Source organism: Ornithorhynchus anatinus, chromosome 5 (assembly GCF_004115215.2).
Source record: "Ornithorhynchus anatinus isolate Pmale09 chromosome 5, mOrnAna1.pri.v4, whole genome shotgun sequence".
NCBI lineage: Eukaryota > Metazoa > Chordata > Mammalia > Monotremata > Ornithorhynchidae > Ornithorhynchus > Ornithorhynchus anatinus.
In genome coordinates, this window is record NC_041732.1 from 43,848,581 (window position 1) to 43,869,411 (window position 20,831).

The following is a 20,831-nucleotide window of genomic DNA, read 5'->3' on the forward strand; positions in this document are numbered from 1 at the left end:
TTTGACTGTGGCAGCTCAGAATGAAACTTCCCTCAGGAGCAGGGGAGCAGCATATGAGTGAACTTTTTTTTAAAACTTAAACTTTTTAAAAACTTAAAAATAAAAGGTTGGAAAAATGATAAATCCACCGTATCTGTAGTAACACAAAGAATCTAGCCATCAAACTGGAAGAGAAGGTAAACTGCCCACTTTTAAAGTCAAGGAATCAATCGTATTTATTGAGCATTTACTGTACATCACAATCTGTACTTTCCAAGCACTTAGTACAGGACTCAGCACACAGAAGAGCTCAATAAATACAACTGAGTGAATGAATGTGCAGAGCACCATACTAAGCACTTGGGAGAGTACCATACAACATATTTGGCAGACATGTTCCCTGTCCACAGTGAGCAAGGAAGAGAGCCATCTGGCTTGAAAATCTACATAACAGGCATTTCTGTGCCCTATGCCAAGAGGTTGGAATGAAAACGGGGCTAGCCAGATTCCTCCAGAGAGTTCAAGGAGTCAAGAGACAGAGATCATCAGTTTAAGGCCAAGTCATGACAGCAAATCCTGGGGAAAAAAGTCTTCCACTGAGAGGATGAAATGGATTATCTAACATTCTAGTTTGCATTTCCATAATTCTATATGCTGGAAATAATACAATTCTGATGGACAGGGTTTTGCAGGCCAGAAATTTATTGATATGTCCTGTAAATTCTCCTTCATGTTTGCTCTCTATTTTCTTTTTACATAAACTCAACATTTGTAGAAGCCCAAGCTGAAGGAAAGTACATTTGTTGACTTTAGCATCCTGCTCAAATTTATCCAAGTTTAATACTTCCTTTTTACATCAGTGGTAGAGAATGGGGGACTTTTTCAACACAGCCATCTTTCCAGAAGCACAGCACTCAAAAAAAAAATCTGTCTGGAGAGATCATTTATCCAAAAAGCACCCAAAATGCTCAGAAAAATCCTTTCCATGACTAATACTTGACTTGAGTCTAGCCCCCTCACTTTGTGGAAAAATTGCAATCCAGAACTCCCAAAGGTGGAATAACAAAACTTCATTGGTTGCTCCAATTAAAAAACTTTCTGTACTTTTTAAGAAGGCAAACAATCTTTTGAGAAGGCATATGAAATCTTAGTTTTGGCCTTTTCTTTCCCTCTTGTTGGCAAGGCATGAAGCCAACTGTTGGCCTAAATAGCCAGAGTTGAATTCCCCTATAATTTGGATTAGTCACTTAACTTTTCCACAGCTCTATTTCTCCACATCTTTGAAGAGAACCATGTCAGTCCAAAGGGCTTACTGGGTGCAGAGCACTGTATTAAGTGCTTGGGAGCATACAATATAAAAGACACATTCCCTGCCCACAAGGAGCTTACAGTCTAGCGGACAAATTACCATGACAATGATCCACATCCATAAATTTGCTACATAGAATAACTAATGAAACAAATCACCAAGCACAAACACCAATACAGTGATAAGAATTCATAAAAAGTGAATTGGACTGGGTGAAAGAGAAAGTCTAATCTCAGATGTATTTAGCTTTATTAGCAGTGTTTCAAAAGAGAGTGTATACTTAAACAATTGGAATTTTTGACATCAAAAAAAAGAGTGCATCTGAAATCAACCAGTTACATTTTGGAGCACAAAATATATGGAAACCTGTGGGAAAACAAAAGCTTTCTCTGTCATGGTATAAATCTCATAGAAATAAGCCCTCAGTGTCAATTCTTTGAAGTGATTCAGCTGCACAAAGAACCAGGTAAAACTTTTGTGAAGACAACAGGTAATTTTTATAATTCAAAGCTATTGAAATAATTTTATTACTTGAGTCATTTTCAGTTTTGCTCATCTACATGCCTCATGGTTTCAGTAAGATTTACTTGGAAATACTAAAAGGCTGTTCTTTACCCACTCATTAAAAGCATACTCAAAATCATATTAAATATTTTCTTCACATTTCTCTCCCTTTATTAAGGTATTGGTATTATGCCCAGTTTGATTATTAATATGGCATTTATTAAACACTATCCATAAAACACTGTTCTAAGCTGGTATATATCGATTGTATTTTTTGAACTCTTACTGTATACAGAGTACCATACTAAGCACTTGGGAGGGTACAATATAACAGAGTTGGTAGACATTTCCCTGTCCACAAGGAGTTTACAGACTAGGGGGGAGACAACATTAATATAAATAAATCACAGATTTGTGTATCACAAGTACCCAATTTGCACCAACCAGGATCTCCCTGGACTGAAGAAACCTCAGTGACACAGAGTAGAGTTCATAACACACTTCTGACTACCAAAGTTATTGTGGAAAGTTTTTTTACTTAGTTTTACCACCATAAAAAGGAGTGACGCATTCATACACTCACTCCACCAAGGGTACGATACCAGTTTGTTGTCAAAGGGAGCCATTCTGCCAATGTTTCTTCTTTCTGTTTTCAAGTACTGCTGCCTTCTGCTCCTCTCAGCATGCTTCCTTCTTGATTCTCTACATGCTTTTACCCCCTCTGCATGCCTCAAGTGGGCCCTCTGCCCTAATCAACACAACTGCCTTTTATCTGCCTTGGGTGTTGCAGCTGTGGCCTATGTGGCAGTCATTGATTGGTCCAGGGCCATTACCGGGTAGAACAGGGAAAGATAGCTATGCCTCCCTCCATGCTCCACCCCCCCACAGGCCCACATTCACCTGTCTCAGATCGAGCCCATCAGTGTCTTTGCAAAGTTTCTCCCTTGTTGTAGTCATTCACAGAATCACAATCACTAACAAGGCAGCTTGTTGTGGGCTCACCACAATGTACAAAAGTGCTGTGGGTCTGAGGGGTGTGGGTTGAACAAAGGGAGCAAGTCAGGGAGACATAGAAGGGAATGGGAAAAGAGGAAATGTGGGTTTAGTTAGGGAAGGTCTCTTGGAGGAGATGTGCCTTCAATAAAGCTGTAAAGATGAGGAGAGTGATTGTCCGCTGGATATGATGAGGGAGGTAGATGCAAGTTAATCAGGTGGGGCACAGTCCCTGTCCTATGTGAGGCTCCCAGGTTAAGAGTGAAAACAGGTGTTGAATTCCCATTGTACAGTTGAGAAAACTAATGCACAGAGTAGTTAAGTGACTTGCCCAAGGTCACACAGCAAAAAAGTGGGGAACCTGGCATTAGAACTCATGTCCTCTGACTCCCAGGTTTTAGCCTTTCCACTAGGCCACACAGCTACTCATTTGTATTTAGGGATTGGTAACCTTCAGAAGAGTTGATATTTTTGAAATACTTATATTATTTTTATTGAAAATCTGACTTGTGAACTGGGCAGTTTCACTTCTGGGTATATTATCATAGAATGGAGAGAGTACTTGAATAATATCCCTTACTTCCAGGGCAACCTGTTTACAATGGGGAGAGGGGAGCACACTATTGCTTTCAGTTTTGTAAAATCCCATTTTAATCTAGAATCAATGAAAGAGTAAAGTGAGAAAGGGGAAGAACATGTGTGCTTTATTAAAATATATTTGACAGCATATATTTTTGTCATTTCCCTAATTTAACCTTTCACCTTTCCTTTCTGAAACTATAAGAAGTTAAATTCTTACTGACTCTCTACAGGAAACATACTCCTATAAATTTAATCTTAAAAAATAATGTAACTAGGCAAATTACATTAAAACAATGCCCAAATGTTAACTCTCTGGCATGACAACACTCAAGGGAAATGAGGATTCATATACATGCAAGTTAAAGATTCCTCAATGTTAAGAAAAATTCATGCTTGATATAAATAGCAAAAAGCACTCTAAGCATCAATCACTAGTATTTTTTTAAAAAAATGAATAAAGAGTAAAAAACTAAATTAAAATTACAACAAATGACAAAATACGGAAAACCAAAGTACAAATTAAAATTAACCAGGGCTGTAATAATTATATAATCCTACTTCCGAGAATTAGTCGTTGCCACTATGAAAACTTGGTGACAGATCTAAATAAAACTGTTAAGAATTTCAGACACATACACACTGCAACTAGATGGTGTCTTTACAGGGTTACTATCTCAAGTACTTGCCTCTGTTCAAGATTTTACCTAAAGGGTGCACCAATTCTGCAAAGAAAGAAGAGGATAAGTCCTTCTGCAAACTTAAGTGAGTGGAAGAAGAGATCAGCTGTTACAGCAAATAAACTAATTTTAGCACCATGATCAGAATATGCTCAACAACCATTGTCAAGGTCATCCCTATTAACAAGCTAAACACTAATCACTATAAAATGTTACTGGATTATTTGGATCTAAATTATCTGCTGTGAAATCTTCTTGCACTGATTGCAGATCTGATCCTGTGGGTCCCAGACACCTCTTTCTCAGAGTGTCTTCTGCTATTCAGAGTGCATAAAATCATTACTAAAAACAGTCTAAAAACAGCTACTGGATTTGTAGCGTCATCCAAATACCCCATCTGCCAGATGGAGGAGAAAGAGAAAGGAAGAGGAAGACGATAGACAAGTCAATGGAGAAATAAAGCTAAAAGATGGGCAGGGCAGAAGCGAGGCTTTAAAGCCATGATAGATGACAGTCACAAACTGTGAATGTACATGCTGTTAGGAAAAAAACCAGGAATAAATGACAAGGAGAAAAAACTTAACAAACCGCCTTAAAGATGTGTTAAAAGAATAGAAATCCCTCCAAAAAACGGATTTAAGGAGGGAATTTCTTCCATGAATTTGGGATGACTGCATTCTAAATAGGCCTGCTTATCCAAGGGCTTGGATATATTGGTAAAAGATGTCACATTCATGTAATGATAGTTGTGGTATTTGTTAAATGCTTATTATGTTAAATGCTTATTACATGTAATAAGAACTGTACTAAGCACTGGTGAGAATACAAGCAAATCAGGTTGAACACATTCCCTGTTGCACATCATGCTCACAGTCTTAATTCCCATTTGACAGATGAGGGAACTGAGGCACAAAGAATTGAAGTGACTTGCCCAAGGTCACACAGCAGACAAGTGACAGAGCTGGGATTTAGAAACCAGATCCTTCTGACTCCCAGGCCCATGTTCTATCCATTAGGCCATGCTGCTTCTCAGCATGTATTCAGGCCTGTAACTGGAATGATGAGAGGGAGAGAGGTACAAATTTAGAAGGGAAGTTAGGAAATTTAATAATTCTCAAGCTGTTTGAACATGAAGGAGTAGAGACCACCACCAAAAAAGTGGTGGTAGAGGGGTTTGAAAAAGAGAGATAAAGAGAGGCAGAAACAGGACAAAACAGTGGCAGAGGTAGAGAGTGTCTGGTACCACACAAAACTAAAGGAATAAGAGTGATTCAGAAAATAAATCTGAATATAACGTTTTAAGCAAGTACCATGTCTAAGTATTCTATATCAGTTGGATTGGAATAACAGGCACTTTCCTTGTATTATCAGCCTATTACAACATGAAAAGAATGGTATTTTCAAACAGGAATATAAATATGCCACTATGTTCCTTGAATGCAGTGGAATAAAAACAGACCAGATCATTACAGGAACAAGAATTCATATGACCAAAAGAAAAGTTTTATAGTAATCCATGCTTGAATTCCTATGAAAACTGTGCTCTGGGCTTCATTAGAGTCTGAGTTTTGCTCATCTTCACTGAAGCCATATTAATCTATAACTAAACCTGCCAGAAAATTCATCTCCCCAAAATAAAAATACAAATATAACTTAGAAGTGGACTATAGGCTCAGACTTTCAGACAACATACCATACGATTTGTGGAAAGATACAGCAAATCACCACCCAGGAAGAATTTTAATTTCTTTCTTCACAATGTACACAGAGGATAACAAATGTTGGTGTACTGTAGGTATAGCATAAAAACCTCACTTTTGGGTTTGGGCCAAATAGAGCTATAAGTGTGAGAATACTCTCATGAGGATTAAATATAGTGGAAATGATTCTGTGAGGAAGCAACTACTTCAGGGACCCCTCAGCAGTAAGAAATACATGAGACAGAAAGGGAGAGTCTTGAAGCATGCTGAACTGACCATGAGAACCTTCTAGGCCACTATTTACCATAGGAATTAGCTCACATTTTGTGGGAGAAGAGAAAGAGTGTAAGGCCATATGGAACAGAACTGCCTGCTGCTGCTGCAGTAGTTCCAGTTAATCCAGGGAGGGGGTTATTTAATAATAAGTATAATAATAATTATGTATTTGTTAATTGCCTACGCTACACCAGGCACTGTACTAAGCGCTGGGGTGCATACCAGCAAATTGGGTTGGACACAGTCCTTGTCCCAGAGTATCAATCTCCATTTTATAGATGAGATAACTAAGGTCCAGAGAAGTGAAGTGACTTGCCCAAGTTCACACAGCAGTGGAAGAGGCAGGATTAGAACCCATGGCCTTCTGACTCGCAGGCCCATGCTCTACCCACCACACCATGCTACTAGAAGTGAAACTTTTTGATATGCTTTAAAATCTACTTCCCTCCCCATTCTCCTTTCACTTCTAGGCTGGAGCCATGAACTAAAGATTTACCCGGGACAACCAAACATCAATGTTATGGGGGGAGATGAGAAAGTCAGGGAATTCCGCTCAGGGACTCTACCACTGGAGTCTACCACTTGTTGGAAAAGGGGGAGGCCAAGGAAAAAATTGGGTCACCAGTAATTTTGCCTATTCCCTCAAGCCAGCTTTGAATGGCCCACTGCAATGGGGCCATGAGAAGCCCAGGTTATTCCAGTGAAATAGCACCTGCTGTAATCCAAAGAATTTGCAACAATCTGGATTGGGATTATACCAGCCAGGGCCCGCTTCAGACAGAAAGAGCAGCATCACCTAATGGATAGAGCATGGGACTGGTACTCAGAAGGACCGGAGTTCTAATCCCGGCTCCACCACTTGTCTGCTGGGTGACCTGGGGCAAATCACTTCACTTCTCTGGGCCTCAGTTACCTCATCTCTAAAATGGGGATTAAGACTGTGAGCCCAGTGTGGGACAGGGACTTGCCTGTATCCCCCCAGTGCTTAATACAGTGCCTGGCACATGGTAAGTGCTTAACAAATACCACAGTTATTATTAATATTTTTGGATTGAGGCAGTTGTCTCAGAAGGCACTGTCAGGAGGTGTTGACGGGCCGCTGCAAGGAGGCGGAGGAGGAAGAGCAGTTAAAAATGTGCAAGCATCTGCTACTGGAAGTGGAACCTGTTTCAACAGGAATCTGGAAGTGGGATGTAATAGTTGTAGAGTATAGGGTAACGGTCAAGAGTCCACCCAGAAAAAAACACTCTAAATTTGGATTTGCTTTTGGCATCATACAGAATTCTGCATGCATAACCAACTGGTGAGACATAATGATGTCTTCCGATGTCTGTCAGAGCAGAAGGGCATAGCAAATTTTTCCGTCCCTTGGGGGACCCAAAAGTTTGAAGCTGCCTCTGTATTAATTGGAGAAGCAGCGTGGCTCAGTGGAAAGAGCACGGGCTTTGGAGTCAGGGCTCATGAGTTCGAATCCCAGCTCTGCCACTTGTCGGCTGTGTGACTGTGGGCAAGTCACTTAACTTCTCTGTGCCTCAGTTCCCTCATCTGTAAAAGGGGGATGAAGACTGTGAGCCCCACGTGGGACAACCCGATTCCCCTGTGCCTACCCCAGCGCTTAGAACAGTGCTCGGCACATAGTAAGCGCTTAACAAATACCAACATTATTATTATTATTAATACTCATTGGGTATATTAGCATTATGAAAATTCCAATGGGCCAGTTCAGTTTTTATCTAGGCATTCACAATAATGATGATAATAATAATAACGGTACTTGCTAAGCAATTACTATGTGGCACGCACTTTTCTAAGCACTGGAGTAGTTACAAGTTAGTTAGGTTGGATATGGTACTCTCCCAAACACATAGTGCAGTGCTCTACACACAGTAAGTGCTCAATAAATATGATCGATTTAAAATCCTGCTTTTTCAAAAGATAATAATAATAATAATGGTATTTGTTAAGCACTTATTATGTTCCAGGCACTGTACTAAATGCTGGGGTGGATAAACAAATCGGGTTAGACACAGTCCCTGTCCCAGGTGGGATTCACAGTCTCAATCCCCATTTTACAGATTAGGTAACTGAGGCACAGAGATGTGAAGTGATTTACCCAAGGTCACAGCAGACCAGTGGCAGAGCCGGAATTAGAGCCTGTGACTTTCTGACTCCCACAAATTCCTAAATGTATTTTGTAACAATGCATCCTTAATTGCCAGCTTACAATTTTTAAATGGCCCCCTTCCCACTCTACAGTCCTAATGCAGAACTAATTATTTTTCCCCAAGTTCTGGGAACCCCTTCATTCATTCATTCAATCGTATTTACTGAGTGCTTACTGTTTGCGGAGCACTGTACTAAGCACTCTGGGAGAGTTCAATACAGCAATATAAAGACACATTCCTTGCCCACTACAAGCTCTGGGGTGGGATTTCCGTAGTCTCTGAAGAAAGGGTGGGGAGGACAGAAAGGGGTTAGACTTTGATTCCATGCATAGCTGCCATCAGAACAAGGAGATTGCTACAAGGAAATCTCTTTAACATCATTACTGAAGAGGACGTTGCCAGTAATGAACTGCCTGGCCCTCCAAATTGCCACTTGAATGTACAGGAAAAGGGAATTCATCATTTTGTCAATTAGAGCCTGGAATGCACAACGCATAGCCAAACAAATGGATGGCATTGCTCTTTGACTTCATCTGTTTCCTCTACACCACCCACCTGGAAAGTCATTAAGGGCTATGCCCCTGAGGCATAAGAAAATGGCTCAGAATGGAACAACGGTCTACGAGTTTATTACCCAAGTGTTGGGTAAATGCTCTGCTGGAGGCAAGTCTGGGATCATAGATTACATCTCATAGTCCAGAGGAGTTGTTTTACCTAGTGGAGGATTATGGGTTTATTGAAAGAAATCCAAATAGGCTTGGCAGGAGCCCTCCCTTTGTGAGACCAAAAAGGACTGATTGAATATCTCTGTGCCACTCCACTCTATCCTGAGCTGAGTTGCAAACAATCAATAGCATTTATTGAGCCATGTACTGTGTCCAGAGCACCGTACTAAGTGCATGGAAAAGTACAATACAATAGAGTTGGAAGATCCTATTCTGACCCACAAGGGGTTTACGGTCTAGCTGCAAGCCAAAATATTCCCAAGGCACATTTCAGGGAAGAAGACTTGTGGCACAGCCTTGTTCATTTGAACCATGTGGGCATAAAATGTTTAAAACTGTGACCTTCGGCACTGGTGAGTAATCCTACCACAGGGTTCTCTTACATGAGAATTAATGGGACAGATACTGGCTGTAAGCTTTCCTGAAATTCGATAAAATTCTGCTTTATTTCAGTAAGAACAGAGGTGCATTGCTCTACCCAAACTAATTTTGAATGATTTTTTTTTAAAAACCAAAACAAAATTTACTCATTTGTTCAGGGTTAATGCCTCTGCTTTTTATCGGTAGATGAGTTAAAGGACAAATGCATTTTTCTAATTTGGAGCAGCCGTGCAAAAGGAAACTCCTTCAAAAACCATTCTCTTGTCTCTTTTCTCTTTTCAGTTCATCCCCTGTGCACACCACAATAAAAGATATTAAGTATCATCCGAGAGGGGTAGCCTCTCAGGTTTTGGTGTATGGATGCAAGGTAAGATCAGGGAGACTGTTCAATGCAGCCTGGGTTAGCTTTTTTATACAGTATTTGTTAAGCACTTATTATGTGTCTGGCACTGCTTTAAGCACTGGGGTAGATCTAAGGTAATCAGTTAAGACAGAGTCCTTGTCCCACAAAGGGCTCAATGTCTAAGTCAGAAGATCTAATCTTCATTCCACAGATGAGGTAACTGAGGCACAGAGAAGTTATGTGATTTGCCCAAGGTAAGCAGATAAGTGGTGGATCTGGAATTAGAACCCAGGTTCTCTGACTCCCAGGCCTGGGATCTTTCAATTAGGCCATGTTGCTTCTCCTTGTGGGCAGGGAACATGTCTACCAGTGCTGTTGAAAAGAAGCATGGCCTAATGAAAAAATAGAACAGGCACCATGCCCACAATGGCTGCCCCCCATAGGCCGAAGACTACAGAAAGACCTGGCTACTATATCCCTCTCTAGACCTTGCCCACCTGCAAGAGAAGCTGGTGAATCATAATCATATCAATCAATGGTATAATTGAGTACTTATTGGTATTCATTTATTTACTGTATTCAGAGCACTGTAGTAATCATCTGGGAGAGTACAATACAGAACAGAGCTGTATTGTAGAGAAGCAGCAAGGATAGAGCACAGGCATGGGAGTCAGAGGATCTGGGTTCCAACCCCATCTCTGCCACTTTTCTGCTGTGTGACCTTGAGCATATCACTTCACTTCTATGTGCCTCAGTTACCTCATCTGTAAAATGGGGTTTAAAACTGTAAGCCCCATGAAAGATATGGATTGGGTCCAATCTGATTAGCTTGTATCTACAGGAGCACTCACTACTGTTCCTGGTACATAGTGAGTGCTTAACAAAGAACATAAAAAATAAAACCCAACAAACAAAAGTTGGTAAATAGGTTGGGTTCCCACAATGAGTTTACAGTCAAATCCCTCCCTGCCCTCACCAGATATAATAGCTCTTCCCAGAAGAACTGCATGATAGTCCACTGAGTCATGCTGTCACTTCTTAATTTAGATTTAAGTTGAGGAAAAGGCCCACTCTAAAATGGTCTCAGTTGGCAATGGTGGTTTGAAAACAAGACAGTTTGCAGGAATCTATTAGCACAAAGAAAACATTCCATGCCCAAGAGTGTATAAATAACTGGTAATGCTCAGAGCAAACAAATTATATAACCTGCAGATGGAGATGGCATATAAAAAGCTGTGTCCTGTGTCCAGACCCATGGCGATCAAAGCAACAAAATTTCAGACACTCTAAATACTACATTTAAAGTATGCGCTTGTGCGTGTGTCTGGGGGGAGGGGCGGGGGGGAAGAGAGGAATAAGAATATAACCTTGACTGAATTAGCCTCAATTTGTTATTTTTAGGAAATTGACTATGTGTCTTTTTAATTAGGGCCCCTTGACAGGTCTTGGTATAGGCAGCATAATGGATTTTTCAGGTTAGTTTGATATCTACAAAGAATTTCAGGCTGGTAAAAATAGTTCTTGGCTGATGGACTTTTCGATTCTATCTATGATGCTTTTCAGTGTCATTAGGCCAGTTGATAGGTCAGATTTTCAGCATAACCGAGTTGTGACTGCAAATTAGCCTTTTCGTATTTGCTATGAAGCAGTCCAATCTTTCATGGATGAGTGTGTCAGGGAAATGGTATAGGGCGCAGGTGGCAGACTCTCCTGCTTTGTTGGTTTGCTGCATTATTTTATGTGTCGATTTATTTTTTTTGTAAGGAATCTAATATTACCATTTCATTCAGTCCTCATAGGGACCTTAGCATATGACCTTTTTCTTCTTTGAAGATGATTTATCTTATTTAAATAGCCTGCAAATGGGCTAACTTGGTTATAACAGATATTTCACAAGGTCTTGGGAAGAGGGAATTACTGAAGGATGGATCATGGAATTGACTGGATTTGCCTTTATATTCCTGTGAAGAAGGACACACACCAGAGAAATTCACTGTACCCATCTCCTTGGAAATAGTGTACAACTTTGGTGTTGAATTCAGACCAGTTGTATTTTCTGAATTGTTATTACTTCCTCAGACAGGTTTTGCTACGTCTATCAATTCAGTTTTTCTAAAATCCTCTAGATTTGGTGGTCTTTTTATTAACATAAATTTAAAATCTGGGCACCCCAAAGCACTCAAATTCGCTGAACCCTGCTAGTAAATTGGGGGAATGGGGATAGGGTGTGCTCATGGCTGCAGTAGCATCCAAGCTCCTAACACCACTTTGCTAAGCATGGCTCTGCCCAACTAAGTGCTAAAGTGCTAAATAAATGCCACTGATTGATTGATTTATTGATTGGGGGGGGGAGGGGGAATTGCCCTGAAGGGCCCAGGGCTTGATATGTACAAAGAAAGGTTTCAAAACCCATATCTCTCCAGCCACCCTAACTAAAGAGCATCATGTTCATCTCTTTTACCACCTACTCCTTGACCATACCTACTCCTTGACCACACCTTCTTTCCTGTCTGGGACTTCCTCCCTCATCACACTCAGCAGATCACCGCTCTTCCCATCTTTTCTGATTAATCCTCTCCTCCTCAAACTACTTACCCCCCAGACTATAAAATCAATGGGGTGGCAGAGAATGTGTCTGTTTACTGTTGGATAGTACTATCCCACGTGCTTAGTCCAGTGCTCTTCACACAGTAAGTGCTCAATAAATAATGCTCTCATAATAACCTGACTGGATTACTGTGTCAGCCTTCTCTCTGATCTCCCTTCCTCCTGTCTCTCCCCACTCCAGGCTGTTCTTCATTCCACTGCCTGGATCATCTTCCTACAGAAACACTCTGGGCATGTCACTCCCCTCCTCAAAAATCTAGAGTGGTTGCCTATCAACCTTTGCACGAAACAAAAACTCCTCACTCTTGGCTTCAAAGCTCTCCATCACCTTGCCCCTTCCTACCTCACCTCCCTTCTCTCTTTCTACTGCCCACCCCATAGGCTCCACTCCTCTGCGGCTCACCTCCTCACTGTCCCCCATTGGCGCCTATCCTGCCATGGACCCCTGGCCCACATCCTACCGCTGTCCTGGAATGCCCTCCCTCCTCACATCGGCCAAACTAACTCTCTTCCCCCCTTCAAAGCCCTACTGAGAGCTCATCTCCTCCAAAAGGCTTTCCCAGACTGAGCCCCTCCTTTCCCTCCTTTCCCCCTCCCCCCCCCACCCTCTGCTCCTCCCCCCTTCCCCTTCCCCTCCCCTCAACACTGTGCTCATTTGTATATATTATTTATTACCCTATTTATTTTGTTAATGAGGTGTACATCCCCTTGATTCTATTTATCTTGAAAATATTGTCTTGTTTTTGTTTTGTTCTGTTTTATTTTGCTGTCTGTCTCCCCCGTTTAGACTGTGAGGCCGTCATTGGGCAGGGATTGTCTATCTGTTGCCGAATTGTACATTCCAATCGCTTAGTATAGTGCTCTGCACATAGTAAGCGCTCAATAAATTGAATGCATGAATGAACTGACTGGCTGACTACTGACACTCTACAACTTCTTCCTCTCCCAAACACTTGGATACGTCCTCCTGTCACCCTCTCCTGTACTCCCACAAATACATGTCTTTACAATCTATTGTTTCCCCTATCTGTAATTGATTTTAGTATCTGTCTTCCTTGCTAGATTGTAAACTCCTTGAGGCCAGGGATTATGTCCATTAACGAGGGATTATGTCTATTAACACCACTATGTCTATGTCTACTAATTATGTCTATTAGTACACTGCTCTGCACAGTGTAAGCACTTATAAACACTATTGATTGATCTCCAAATCCTGAACGAAATGTCACCTGCTGGGGCCATAAAGAGAGACAAGAAGACAGGGAAGGCCTTGAAGAGTGGAAGCTCCCCTATTTCTGAAGAAACTTAGATCTTGGATCCAATAGCTCCCAACCACTGTCCTGGTAGACCTGGTAGCAGTAAGTGTTTATTAAGCATTTGCTGTATGCCAAGCACAGATATGAGCATTGGTAGCGATTACACAAGTGGTGATTAGACATGGTCTCTGTTCCTTGGGTGGCTCACCAGGTGGTAACTCCTTAGCATGGACCTCTCCACTGGTTCTTCCCCAAAAAGTACTTACTACAGAGATTTCAGGGCACCAGCATAGGCCTTAAGTCTAGGCCTTGGCATAAATGAAACATTAGCTAGAGGGGATCACTTGTTCCTGCTCCATTTTGGTGAATTTAAACCTATGGGGAAGCTGTGGTTCTGGGTCCCTGTCTCCAGGCCTGTCATTTTGAGTACAAATCACCGTAGATTTCTCTCTTTTCATGTTGTTACAAGTCAGGCCAAATAGGAAGGACAAAGGGGCTCATAAAAATAAAACAATACACTGAAGATTCCACTGGGGATCAAAAACAGTATTAGGAAGAGACATCCACAACGTAAGCTTATTGTGGGCTGGAATCTTGCCTACTAACTCTGTTGTATTGTACTCTCCCAAGTGCTTAGTACAATGTTAGGTGCACAGTAAGTGCTTAATAATTACCATTGATTGATTGATAGGTTTACTACTAGTCCAGTGCTCATTCATTTGGTTTTGTTGTCTCTTTTGAGACAAATGTTCCGCTCCTTCCATGTGCTTTATGTGGGTATAAACTTCTACCAACTCCCCTCCTCCTGCAAAAAAGTAGATAAAAACACTGAGAAACTAAAACGAAAAGACTTTGTAAAATAGATTTACTGAGGAAAAGCTTTGATTTTCATCTCATCAAATTCTGCAAATTTTATGGGGTGAGAAGATAGTCCACTTTACATTAAAAACAGAGTATGTGCTCTAGAACATGAGCAGAGGGGTTTACCAGCTGCCCCTGAGATACAGAACACTTTGTAGGAGACACGCACATACAGAAAATATTGCAGTATAAAATCTCTCTATCTTTATGTATTGCTCAATTTTTAGCTATCTTTCACTGGACAATTTGTTCTTTTGACAAGCATTCTTTCCTTTACAAAATCCAAAGAAATGAGGGATTATACCTCTTTGAAATAAATATAGTGATAAGGCAAAGCCAGCGCTTCTTCCTACCTGGTTAATCTTAGTGCAGAATGCTTCACTTAGAGAGCCCACAATTAAGTTCTGTCTTCGAAATGTGTGTACTGTGTAGGTGACTAGGTTGCTGACCCAGAATAGTAAACTACAGCAAATTAGATAGTGAGATACAGTTAATCAATCACTGGCATTTATTGAGCACATACTGTATGCCAAGCACTGAACAAGCCCTTGGGAGAGTAAATAGAGTTGGCAAAAGTAATCCCTTCCCGGAAGGACTATATATATACATGTGCTGTAGGGGAGGGGATGAAAATCAGATTGCTTAGGGGGTATAGACAAGTACATAGGTGATCAAACAGTCATATTAATTGAGTGCTTACTGTGCGCAGAGCACTGTACTAAGCACTTAGGAAAGTACAATAGAAGGATATACCAGAGTTTGTAGACACATTCCCTGCCCATGAGGAACTTACAGTCTAGAGGGATGATTTAAAAAATGAAATAAAATAGGGAGGGGAAGATGAAAGGTTAATCAAGGAAGGCTTCCTAAAAGAGATGAGATGGTAGTAGGGATTTGTAGATAGGGTAATGGTGGTCTATCAGATGAACCAATCCATCAGTGGTATTGGAGAATTTTCTATGTTCAGAGCACTGTATTAAGTACTTGGGAGAGTACAGTAAGGTAGATTTGGTAGACACAATTCCTACACTTAAGTACCTGACAGTAAAATGTAGGAGATAGACAGATATGCATTAAAATAAATTACAGATAGGGGAAAGGGCAGAATATAAGGATATATTCATAAATTCTGTGGTGCTGGGGTAGGATAAGTACCCAAGTATTTAAAGGTGATGAAGGGCTGGGGTGGAGAGTAAATCAAAGAGATTTAGGGGTATGGACCTAAGTGAAGGAGAAAAGAGGGTAAGCAAAATGAGGGGGTCATCAGAAAAGGTCTCTTGGGAGAGACGTTATTTTAGTAAAGCTTTGAAAATGGAAAGGGGATGACTTGGGAGAGTACAGTGCATTAGACCCCTCCCCAAAAAGAATTTACAGTTTAGAGGAAGAGAAGTAACGAGGGAGTTAGTGCCAGGCAGAAGGAAGGACATGAGCAAGGTGTCAGTGATGAGAGGGATGAGTTTGAGGAACAGTAAGAAAGTTGGTGCGAGCTAAGTGAAATATACAGGGTGGATTGTAGTGGGATAGTAGTGAAGCAGTGTGGCCTAGTGAAAAAAGCACAGGCCTACGAGCCAGAGAACATGCGTGCCAATCCTGGCTCTGCTACTCATCTGCTGTGTGACCTTAGGCAAGTCACTTAATTTATCTGTGCCTCAGTTTCCTCAACTGCAAATCTGAGATTCAACAACTGTAGTCACTCCTATGAGTGATTTTACCAACCAGCCTGATACAGGTCATTTAATCTAACTCTGCTCTGGGTACCTCACCAACAGGCAATAGTCAAATAGGGGAGAACAAAATTAACTATTGGAGTAACCCCTTTATTCGCTCTGAGAAGGACAGATTATCTTAGTTAGCCACTTCACTCACCTGGGAGCATAATCTCCATGCAGAACTGAAGAGATCTAGGCAGTGATGTGATATTAGCAGTTCAGAAACAAGATAAGGGAAACAATATTGATCAATAACAGGCTCCCCCTGAGATTTTTCTGACAATTCTAAGATTTAGGGCTTCAGCCTGTCTAAATATTGCACTTATAACTTAGTATTTGCCTCATCTTTACTTGAATATTCAATGGACAATGAGTTTCCCTGATAGTTACCATAAACATATGTATTTGTTTTGTTATTTTACCATCCCCTTTGACAAAAAAGTAGCCTTACAATCAGATTAATGGCAGGGTCTTAATGCCATTGATGCTAGATGCAATGCCCTCCCCAGGCAGCCCAAGGAGACAGAGAGAGGGTGTGAACACTGGAGATACTCGGTGACAGCTCCTGATTAAAGTTTCTGGAAAGGCAAATCGAAATTATCCTTAGGGAGCTTCAGCTGACAGCCCTGGGTAACAGAGGGGATGGGGCTCTGAAATTTTCCCAGGGCAGGAAACCTCTTGGATCAACACTGTCCCAGTCCAAAGATAAGAATACCACTGGACATTCCTTGGAGTTGTGGAGGTGGGGGTCTTCAGGAGTTGAACAGTTGGTCTTTCTAGAGGGAATAAGGCAAACCACCTGGGGATGTAAGAAGAAGAAAGGGATGTGAGGCAAAGTGGCAGATGGGAATCCTGAGTGAAGAACGGGTTTTTTGTCCTAGGCTTTTTGATGCTTTTCTAAAACCTCTGTGTTAACATTGTAATAATAATACTTATAATTAATAATTGTGGTATTTGTTACTCACTTCTTAAGTGCCAGGCACTTTACTAAGCACTGGGGTTCATATAAACAAATCGGGTTGGACACAGTCCTTGTTCCAAGTGGGGCTCACAGTCTCAATCCCCAATTTACCAATGAGGTAACTGAGGCATAGAGAAGTGAAATGACTTGCCCAAGGTCACACAGCAAACAAGTGACAGAGCTGAGATTAGAACCCATGACGTTCTGAATCCCAGGCCCATGCTCTAAGTACAGTTCTCTGTATACAGTAAGTACTCAGTACATTGATTGATTGCTTGAATGACTGATTTGTACCTATTGCCAGGTGGGTATCTTCATATTTAATAACGAAAGACTACTGATCTCTGAAAACAGTAATCAAAAGATGTGGACCATGGGTGGATGGGTGGTTGTTATTGTACTGGGTGGGATTATCCCTTAGCCAGACACAATAGACTGGCAGGGCCTTCGTATGCATACAATTCTTGAGAGAAAATAGGTGACCCTAAAACACTGACCAAAGGAAAATCGATGTTCAACCTCACTGAATATTCAAGTCATTTAAAATTAGGATTGTTTGCAATCAAAATGAAAATAGATTCATAGCAAAATAAGGAAACAGATGGATTGCTCCCTTTTGCAGCCAGAACAACATTTTATTTCAAAACTAAATGAATGTATTTGTTCTTTCTGAGATTCAAAGGCATACCTCTGACTCATGGAAAATAATATTGCTGGAATAAGATGAAGTTCATAAGTATTCCAACCATTAAAGAACCTCCCCATCCCATCCCCTCAACACTAATGTATATGTCCTTACACTCTGCCATTTCCTCTTTCTGTAATTTTCTTTAATGTTTGTCTTCCTCACTAGACAGGAATCGTGTCTATTAACTCTAATTCTCTGAAGCAATGTGGTCTAGTGGATGGAGCATGGGCCTGGGAGTCAGAAGGACCTGGGTTTTAATCTAGGATCTGCCACTTGCTTCCTGGGTGATCTTGGGCAAGACATTTAATTTCTCTGTGCTTCAGGTACCTCATCTATAAAATGAGGATTAAGACTATGAGCCCCATGTGGAACACGAATTGTGTCCAACCTGATTATCTTGTATCTACCCCAGTGCTTAGTACAGTGCCTGTCACATAGTAAGCACTTAGATAAGCATGAAAAGACGAGTACTATCCCAAGTGCTTAGTAGTGTGCTGCATATAGTAAGCACTCAATAAATACGATTGATTGATTGATTGATTGGAGGAGTCAAAGAAAGATAATGTGATAAGAATGAAGCATACCATTTATCTGTAATTCATTTAGCCCAGTGTCTCACAAAAATCATGTCTTGAATCTCAAAGCAGATATCAGCTAAACCGTCAAAGGCAACAGATGCACAAGGAAAGTCCCTACCAGGCTCTGTTCACAGATCCTGATAAAGCATCACACACTGGAGAGGATTTAGAACGTCTCCACTGTCTTTTGGGGATTCAAAGGATGCACAGAGGCAGCACCCGCATATTACCATAGCCAAAATGACATAGGGTGGCTAGTCAGCTATTTCTGGCCTGGACAGAACTGATTTTGTGGAGTTTGATGAAAGTTCATCGATGACCATGAAGACTAAAAACAGTAAACTGTGCAGTGATAAGGATGGTAAAGCTTAGTGAACAATAAACGAGTAGATTAATAAACTCAATCTGCACGGTGGCTTACAATGCCCATATTGGAATGAGGCTAACACTGCAAAATACAGAATTGTAGCAAAGAATTCTGAAAGCCCTCAAATGAATTCAAATCTTTTGAAAGTACAAAGAAAAAAAGTGAAGACCAATAGCCTGATTTCTGCAGCAATGGGCATCCACCATGTCATTCTACAGTTGTGCTGATCCCCCATTTTGCTCTTTTTTAAGGGCACCTGATGCTGTTGGACAGTGCATGAGTGGTGTTTATACCAGAGCAGGCCATCTGGAAACACAATCAGTGTCCTGAGCCTCAGGGGATTATTGAACCCAGCAGAGCATGAAAGGAAGATTTGTGCCCCCAGCTATTTGGTTCTGTCGTGACCTTAGCTCTGTGCAGCAATAATTTTGACCCTTTAATGTAACTAAATCAACTACAGTTACTTTCTTAGGTGCCAGTTCAGTCTGTCACTCTCCAAGTGCTGGGATTGGTATTGAAGCAGGTGTGCGGAAATAGAAAGCGATGATTATTCCGTAAAGACAAAGATTGTACAGTCAAGGATTGGCTAGGTTATCTCATAAAGTCAGTTCTTCTCCAACGATATCTTCCTTATGTGTTGTGGCTAGATCGTTATTAGAAAATTAGAGAACTTTATTCCCACAGTGTCCATCAGTCTGTAAATAATATAATAAAGTGTTGCAAGAAGTGGTTGCAACAAGTGCAATGAATATATATATATATATATACATTGTCAATCAAGGTGTAAGTATAATAGTCTGAGTTTAATGTAAGATGGTCCAGGAACACATCCTCCATCATCTAGAAGAACTGACTGTACCTTATTTTTCTATTGAAGAATACCATCCTGTTTTATGTGTTACGTAATACATAATAAAGAACACTCCAAGGAGAAGTTCTGATTAACTCAAGACACCAATTGGCAAATTTGAAAATAGTAACAGTTCCTAGAAGTGGCCAACACAGCAAAGAAGCAAAATACATATTTTTTGTTGCACAAATTGTAGAAAGGTGGGTTAGTCATGCAAAAACCTTTTCAGCCACTCCCGATGGCAAGTATAGCACCTTAAGCACTTTCTAGGTGCCAAGCCCTGTACTCAGTACTGAGATATGAACAGGATAATCATGTTGGGCCTAGACCCACATGAGGTTCACAGTCCAATTAGAAGGGAGAACACATATCGAATTTCCATTTTACAGATGAACAAACTGTAAGTGAAGTGACTTGCCTATGTCAGACAACAGGCAAGTGGAATAACTGACATAAGAACCCAGGTTCTTTGAGTCTCTGGCCCGTGCTCTTTCCTTTAGGCCATGCTGCTCATTGTCAGGATCTTGTTAACAATAGGGTCATCTTCAAATAGGAAATATGCTCTTAGTACACAGAAATGCTGACTGGCTCACTGTTACTGTTTTCTCCCAAAGTTGCCTGTGCAAAACTGCTAATTCATTCATTCATTCATTCAATAGTATTTATTGAGCGCTTACTATGTGCTGAGCACTGTACTAAGAGGGAAATGGGGGGAAAAGGGGGCTTGGCTGAGGGGAGGTGAAGGGTGAGGGGGAGAGGCAGCAGAGGGAGCAGAGGGAAAAGGGGAAGCTCAGTCTGGGAAGGTGTCTTGGAGGAAGTGAGTTCTAAGTAGGGCTTTGAAGAGGGGAAGAGAATTAGTTTGGCGGAGGTGAGGACGGAGGACATTCCAGGACAGTGGGAGGACGTGACCCAGGGGTTGACGGCAGGATAAGCGAGAAGAGGGGACAGTGAGGAGGTGGGCGGCAGAGGAGCGGAGCATGCGGGGTGGGTAGTAGAAAGAGAGAGGGAGGAGAGGTAGGAGTGGGCAAGGTGATGGAGACCCCTGTAGCCTAGAGTGAGAAGTTTTTGTTTCATGCGGAGGTTGTGCTAATTCACCAGGAAGCACCAGACGTATGAGAGCAATGAGCACTGCAAGGCTAAAGACGTAGCATACTTAGTCCTACATACCGTATTTCAACTTTTATTCAAATTCTGACTTTTTCACAGTTGGATTTCCTTTTGGACAACCAAATTTCTTTGAAACCCTGGATCTCTGCTAATTTTGCATCACTGTGTTAGAAAGGCCCCTCTCAGGATCATACCTGGTGATTTTCCAATACT

At 41.2% G+C, this 20,831-nt stretch overlaps 1 protein-coding gene across 3 annotated transcripts in view; it reads right to left on the bottom strand.

Annotated features, from left to right (window-relative positions):
• Nucleotides 1–20,831, bottom strand: part of NRG1 (neuregulin 1) — a 1,057,599-nt gene that overhangs the window by 856,995 nt on the left and 179,773 nt on the right. Inside the window, exon 1 of one of the 3 annotated variants that reach the window (XM_039912020.1) lies at nt 2,395–2,528. The exons of the other annotated variants lie outside the window; for them this stretch is intronic. The gene's annotated coding sequence lies outside the window, so the exon portion shown is untranslated. Of the gene's footprint in view, nt 1–2,394; nt 2,529–20,831 lie in introns of those variants that run through there. 3 annotated transcript variants of the gene reach the window in all.